This window comes from Littorina saxatilis, linkage group LG3 (genome assembly GCF_037325665.1).
Source record: "Littorina saxatilis isolate snail1 linkage group LG3, US_GU_Lsax_2.0, whole genome shotgun sequence".
NCBI classification, from domain to species: Eukaryota; Metazoa; Mollusca; class Gastropoda; order Littorinimorpha; family Littorinidae; genus Littorina; species Littorina saxatilis.
This window is the reverse complement of record NC_090247.1, coordinates 36,239,270-36,247,320: the sequence shown is the minus strand read 5'-3', so window position 1 is coordinate 36,247,320 and position 8,051 is coordinate 36,239,270.

The following is an 8,051-nucleotide window of genomic DNA, read 5'->3' as shown; positions in this document are numbered from 1 at the left end:
ACATAGACTAATCACACAATCAATACACATTTGGCTCATGTTTTAAATGACAGTTTCGAGTTTGTTAGTCAAACTCAAAGCAACAACACTGTCACTGGTGACATGCGTAGCGAGACCGAGAAGCGTCCTTACCTGGCACGGTTTGGCTTCGCTATCAAACATCGGCTGTTTCACGTGTTTTGCGAGCAAGTCTACTCTTTTGCCTGGCTCTGCAGTAAGTCCACATTGGCGATGAAGGTATCCAAGAACTTAACATGTGTGTATTTTTCCGTAATCCAGTCATATTCCTTCAAAATGCAATCAATCGGCGGTGACAGACGTGTCAGCAATTCGCGACTTCACCAAGTCGGTCCCGTTTTCCTCACACCCATACCAGTTTAGGTTCATTCATGCAAACACAGTCACTCGCAAAACAGTTTATCACGTAGATACATTTCAAATAGGGAGCAAATGTTAAATCTAAACCTACATATTTGTTCCCTAAAATTTGCTTCTCTGTCAATAAGCCTAATTGTATAATAACACGTTCGAGAAAAACAACGTGGAATCGATTCTGAATCGAGTAAGCCAAATGGGTCCCAAACCCGTTTCGCCCGTTCTGCCGACCTGAAACGCAAAACAAAAGAATTGTGCGCTTCAACTAAATTAATTTCTATACGACTTCATTACTTTCTTGCAACTTATGAACATTTACTTAAAGCTTTTAAATGGTCTGAAAGTAGTGTTACCGCGTACTTATCGATGCACTCATTCGTTTTATTTTTTCAGCGACGGTCACTTAGTTTAAGGTTGCAAAAGGGCTAAGTCTCGCTGGCACCACTGTTTTACAGTCCACAGATCGCAACAGTGCCGCTAGTAGTCTACACTTTGTGTTTGATGGTAGAATGGGATATACAGATTACAACACTCGTGGTTTTTTATATGGCTTGTATTTCAGTCAAGTCCCAGCGGGAATATCAATCGAGAGCCACTCGCCAGAGGCTCGTGTCTCCCGATGATATTCATCCGCTGGGTCTTGACTGAAATACAAGCCATATAAAAAACCACTCGTGTTGTAACCTATACATATATATATATAGATGATTACCCGCTTCGCCGGGTACCGGCTTCGCCCGGAAGAAGTAGAGCCGAATACCCGGCTTCGCCGGGTGAGTGGCGCACCGCACGCCGGCTTCGCCGGGTGAGTGGCGCACCGTACGCGATTGACGCCACACGAAGGAAGGGAGATAAACGCGCAAAACACTGGAGAAGATAAGGAAGAGTTACTGGGAATGGATGTACAGAAAAATCATAAAAACCAAAATCGGTTCAGCGCTGCGCGCTGAGAGCACGTGTTGAAAATTTTCAACGACCAGATTGTGTCCGGGGTCTACCTGAATATGCCCACCAAATTTGAAGCAGATCCATCGAGAACTTTGGCCGTGCATAGCGAACAGACAGAAAGACAGACACACAGACAGACGCACACAAGCCGTATATAGATATATCTAATCAGTCTAAATTAGAATATTTGATACTGATTGAAAAGGCTGACTGTGTTATCGTCGGACACGACGAAAAGAATATAGCCCCATCTCGTCTGTGTAATCACGAAAATGAAGTTTGGTGAGATTGTCATTCTTCGCGTGTTTAAATCCCGAGTCGGTGATCCCGGTAATTTCCTATTGTTATTAGTTAAGACTGATGCCTGCAATTAGTCTTGACTGTTTGGTCATGGCAAGTCATTCATACTACTGGTGACAAAGTGGTTTTTTTTTTAAAATAATTTGTTTTATAATTATATGTACATGTATTACTTTTTACCAAAACACATATGAATATGATTTTATTGTTTGCTTGTTTGATTATGTGTTTGTTTGTTTATTTTCTCGTTTGCTTGCGTCTTTGATTGATTGTTTGTGTGTTGTTTGTTGTATTTCTTAATTCAATTATATCATTTACCATATTGTATCTCTCGATGTTGCACAGTTCCTTTAAAAGCAGGGTTTTTGGCCAAGGGTTGGCCGGGACGGACACAGGTCAACTTTATGTGCAGACCCAGAGACGGTATCCATCTCCCACCCCCGTGTCACCACAGTGGCACGTAAAAGACCTCGGTCATTCTGCCATAAGTGCAGATGGCTGATACCACCTAAACATGCCCTTAATGGCTTTGCCGTGAGGGCGTAAAACTTGAATTTCTCTCCCCCAAGGGTTAGAGAAAAGGAGAGCCAAGTGTCAATGGTGAACTCTGCATTCTGACGCCGCTACTCAGTGCAGTGCTGTCAGTGTGTGTCAGACTTCATTTCTATAAAGTGCAATCGGTGAGACCGTAAGGGGTCTCCCTCCTTAAAATTAACACCCCGTGGCCCCTGCCAAAATAACTGTGTCAGGGGTAGTGCTGAGACAACGAGTTTTAGGCTGGGAATGGGAGTTGTGGTAGTAATAGTGTGGGAGGGGAGGAATGGGGATTATTTATTGGGGGGGGGGGGGGGGGGGGTAGGGGAGAATAGTATCGAGGACGAAAAAGACGTGCATTCTCATTTGCATTGGTATGTGCACTTACCGCTAACATATTTTATCTACAAGTCGTGGAGATCTTCGCCAAACGAGTTATACCGTGTTCCTCGGGGGTGGTGGGTGGGGGTGGGACTGGGACTGCGGATTGTCTTAGAACAATATTCTAGATGATTTTATCTATACCCTGAGCCGATGCATGCGTAAATGAATGGCTAGATAAATAAATAAACTAATGAAGTGATCAACAAAAGTCATACATGAACTATTTTCACAAACATTCACCATTGCTTTATTGTTGTTAATTCGTCTCCAGAAATATGTTTTGTTTTAATCTTGTGTCGATACTATTTAACTCTGCCTCGTTATTAGCCATTGAGTATAACTGTTTTATCACCATTGTTTTATTGTTGTTCTTTGGCCATTTACGTTGAATGACTTGTTATACATTGACATTGATAGTTTTATTCTTCTTCTTCTTCGTCGTTCGCTAGATAGTTTTATTATAAGAACCTTTTTTTTTAATTCCTATTAACTCGATGTTCTTTAACTATGTTTGTAAATTGTTAGAGGATCTTTTAGTAGAAGTGTTTAACTGTCGAAGCTGCTTTTACCTAAGAGACCGACTGTATATTGTGCTGTTGTACTTGTCAGACTTGATTGTACCAAGTCCTTCACATGTTGTAATGCGCTTAGAGCCAAATATTTTTGTTTTTTGTAAGGGATAGGCGCAATATAAATACACTTTATTATTATTATTATTATTATTAACTAATGAAGTGATTAACAAAAGTCATACATTAACTATTTTCACAAACATTCATTAACTAATGAAGTGATTAACAAAAGTCATACATTAACTATTTTCACAAACATTCATTAACTAATGAAGTGATTAACAAAAGTCATACATTAACTATTTTCACAAACATTTTTCGGAATACACCAACAACCATCGCCATACTATAAAACGTTCCTACGTGTGTAAGACGCTGGTATTACTGTTCTTTCCAAAACAGCAATCTCCGTGTGTCAGGAAATCGTCAGTGGAGATACAGTTTCTGATTCTCTGTGACACACGTTTGCTTCTTTCATTGTCATCTGTTTACAAGAGAATATTTGTGGACCTTATGTTGATGTGTCGGTTGGCTTGCCCGGTCTCTCTGCATGCCTGTCTTCTTACGTTTAACGTCGCCATCCATGTCAGTGGCACCTTTCACTCAAAGTGACACGACATTTCGCACCGCTAATCTCTTCCTCCACGACTGACATATATACGCGCAGGAGGTCATACATCTGCATGTGGAGGTTTTGGCGGTATTAAACTTACAAGAAACAACAATCGTAACAATATCGTAGCAAGGTGATGGGAATGTCCAAATGCAGATTACCAGTTGATATTGCATGGTTCAGCATGGTAAGAGTCTGACCATATTTACTAATAGGTCAGTCTTTTTCTCCCGATGTCAAATACGACTGAAACTTTAGATTCAGTCGCTCTTAGACCTTGCAGAAACCTGAATCAGAGCCCTACTAGAAATTTTCGGACGCAGGAGTACACAGCTTTTTTTTAGTCTGAAGAGGTGGCTGCTTGGCGGAAGAAAAAACCCACTTTAATGACAAGATACAAACTTTGTTTGTGGTACATACGCGATATCCACTCAACGACGCCAACAAAAAACTGATTCCAAGAACAATGATTCCTTAATAGTTTGCTGGGTGGTTTTTTTCTCATCATGACGAAGTCCCTTTTCACACTTAGAAAGAATCAAAATTTCATCAAGGAAAATTCGTAAAAAATAATTACGTTGACTTGTTCAATACTATCGCAGATAAAGAATGGGGATCATGTAAGCTTTACACATTTATACACATTTTCCACAATTAAAAATGGCTCTTATAACGCGAAATGCTTCATATTATTCCATGTCCATGCTATATAATTATGACTCCTGCTTTGGTTAAGAATTAGCACATGTTGGCAATGGCTGTCGTGTGAATGTTCAAGATGTATTCTTCACACAATTCGAAAAGAACCCATCTGCTTCACATTCGGAAAAAAAGTGCAGCACAATTTTAAAGACATGTCGGTCACATTGGTCTCTCTCTCTCTCTCTCTCTCTCTCTCTCTCTCTCTCTCTCTCTCTCTCTCTCTCTCTCTCTCTCTCTCTCTCTCTCTCTCTCTTTCTCTCTAACTCTCTCTCTCTCTCTCTCTCTCTCTCTCTCTCTCTCTCTCTCTCTCTCTCTCTCTCAACAGATAAGAAATGCAACTTCAGTGATAATGTTTAACAGACAGTCACGTTCACACATCATTCGTGAATGAAATGTCTTGTTCGATTGTTATTTTGTTGAACATTTTGTACTAGTGTTAACGGATGTATAGCTGATTTGAGCAACTTAATTCTCAAAATGAAAGGTTTAACAATGTCAATGTAATTTTGTAATTTTTGAGTTCTCCTTATATAATTCCTTAAATGCACATTGTGTTGCATTCCATACAATGTATTTCTGTATTTTATATGATTAAATTTTTATTTTTTATGTCCGTCTGTCTTTATGTGTTGCATAAAGGACAGGTTGGAAGAATAGGCTTTGCCTAAAACCTTTATCCTTTTGTAATAAAGTTCTGAGTCTGAGTCTGAGTCTGAGTCTGAGTCTCTGTCTCTCTGTCTCTGTCTCTGTCTCTCTCTCTCTGTCTCTCTCTCTCTCTCTCTCTCCCTATCTCACTCTCTGTTTTTGTTCTTGTTCTTGTTCTTGTTCTAGGCTATCTCTGTCTGTCTGTCTGTCTGTCTGTCTGTCTCTCTCTCTCTGTCTCTCTCTCTCTCTCTCTCTGTTCTTGTTCTTGTTCCTGTTCTAGGCTATCTCTGTCTTAATCTTGGTCTCTCTCTCTCTCTCTCTCTCTCTCTCTCTCTCTCTCTCTTTCTCTCTCTCCCTCTCTCTCTCTCTCCCCTCTCTCTCCCCTCTTTCTCTCTCTCTCTCTCTCGCTGTCTCTCTCTCTCTCCCTCTCTCTCTCCCTCTGTCTCTGTCTCTCCCTCTCTCTCTCTCTCTGTCTCTGTCTCTCTCTCTCTCTGTCTGTCTCTCTCTCTCTCTCTCTCTCTCTCTCTCTCTATTCGTGCCCCAGAATTAGCACAGATGGTAAAAGGAAGTCAGGTGAATTCTCGTGATATTGTTCCTGCCACTTCCAATTTCGTGAAGGGCCCAACGGTTGAGTGCATGGGCCGGAGTGGCCGGGGGAGGGGGGAGGGGGGGGGTTCACCTGTGGTGCTATATATGCATTCCCCCAAATATCCTCTACGCTTCACAGCCACCCCGAAACTACCCCCACCCCCACCCCCCGCATCCCGTCCAACTGTCACAAGCAATCATGCGCTTGTCGGTTTGAGAACATATTGCTAGACCCTTGCCGTTTTTACTCCTCCAAGTCTCCCTCTGTGGTAAAATAAGTGTTATGTGCAACTTCCTGCACAATGCTTTGGAATGCTGTATTTCTGTGGCTGCTCTGGGTTTTTTTGTTTTTTTCCTGTAGCATGCAATTTTTTTGGAGTACGGGGGGGGGGGGGGGGGGGGGGGGGTGGGGGGGTGGGGGGCAGGGGGTGGAGGAGGGAAGGGTTGAGGGGGAGGAGGCAAAATTCTTACAACTTTTTCGTAAAGATTCTCGACAAAAGTGCTATAGTCCATTAGGACACTTGTTTGGCATTTACTACAGGAAAAAGAGTGTACAGGTTAAATCAACAAGATGGGGGTGGGGGCGGTGAGACAAGATGGATTCATATATCCACACAAACACACAGATACACGAACGGACAGACAGACGATCAAGGATAAGCTGAGAACAGAAAGACTGCCACGCACAGTCGAGAGATTGAGACTCGCACCTCAAAATCGACAGGGCAGACAGAGGCTGGAAATCAGAGAATCAGAAGGGGCAAAGTATATATACACGGAAAGGGGACAGTTTGTTGCTACTAGATGGCGAAAAGGGATCGCTGAGGGTCTGTCTGTGTGTATTTATTAGCTTTGTGGAACACTTGGGGTCTCACAACAGGTAGGGTTTCTGCGAGACAGGTAAAGGGGAGGAGCAGGTAAATGCTTACTCTTTGACTCTTCGGTGTTGCACCTGGGGGGGGGGGGGGGGGTGGAGGGAGGGATGTTTTTGTTTGTAAGCGGCGCGTTTTTCAAACCTCTTCGATCAAAAATTCAAGGTGAAAAGAGAAAAGAAAATCAAACAACGTTCAACCTACGTCCACAAACAATTGCTCGATAACGCAACTCCGAAAATAAGTGTCATGTCGAGCTGGTAGTGAACTTTGTTCAATCCTCGCACAAGCTATTCACGTAAAACTAGTCTCGTAAATCCTGCTTCCCTTTAAACACATGTCTGCTGTGTGAGATTTTGAAAAACACACTCTTGTACGAATGATTTCGATATGTTCAGTTTTCATTGTTCGGTCTAATGAACGCCATTTACAACAAAAAACTCAGGTCTTTCGGACGGATTTGGTGTGTGCCTCTGTGCATGGGGGGAGAGGGAGAGGTGCTGCGAATGGAGAACTGATGTGTGAGAATGGAGGGATGTCTGTCTGGATGTCTGTCTGACCTGACTGTCTGTCTCGCTGTCTGTCTGTCTGGATGTCTGTCTGACCTGACTGTCTGTCTCGCTGCCTGTCTGTCTGTCTGGATGTCTGTCTGACCTGACTGTCTGTCTCGCTGCCTGTCTGTCTGTCTGTCTTTTTGTCAGTCGGTCGGTCTGTCCGTCTTCGTGTTGATCTATCTGTCCCTCTGTACCCGCGAGAGTACATACGTCACTCGCGTGATTGGTTTTTTGAGCTTTCGATTTTGGGGCAGAGTCTTTACGTCAGTACTCCCACAAAACAATTCTTTACGACTGTTGTTGTGTTTTGTTTATTTCTTTGTTTCTGCATATGTGAGCGACTGAGTATGTGTGTATATATATATATATATCATCAGTCAAAAAACTAATCGCAGTTTCCCAGCAGCAAACCGACACAAGTTTTCAACACAGTGAATGGATGGGAACCACCACAACATCCACCCACATCCCCCCCCCCCCAACTCTCCCCCCCCACACACCCACATTCATTGTGACTACTGATGAGGTTGACTGGGCCTTGTACACCAGACCAGAACCAGAGGAGTCACTAGTGCACTCGGTAAAACTCAACAGGAGGTCTGGCCAGATGGTTTTGCTTTTATTTGCTTCACCTCCCTCCACACAGTTCCTTCCCTTCTTTTTTTTCTTCCCATATCCCAGACCTCTTTCTGTTCCCTCTCTCTCCTACCTCCCACCCCCCTCGATGTTTTACTTCTTTATTGAACAACTTACAAGTTTGCCCACTTATCCTCTCCCCCTCTCCCACTCCCCACACCCCAAGCCTCCTTCTCTACCTCCTCATTACTATCTTTCACTTCTTTACATCTGAATCCCCATTTCTGGAGTTTCTCTCCTTTTAAGACCTTGTTTTTACATTTAGTCAAGTTTTGACTAAATGTTTTAACATAGAGGGGGAATCGAGACGAGGGTCGTGGTGTATGTG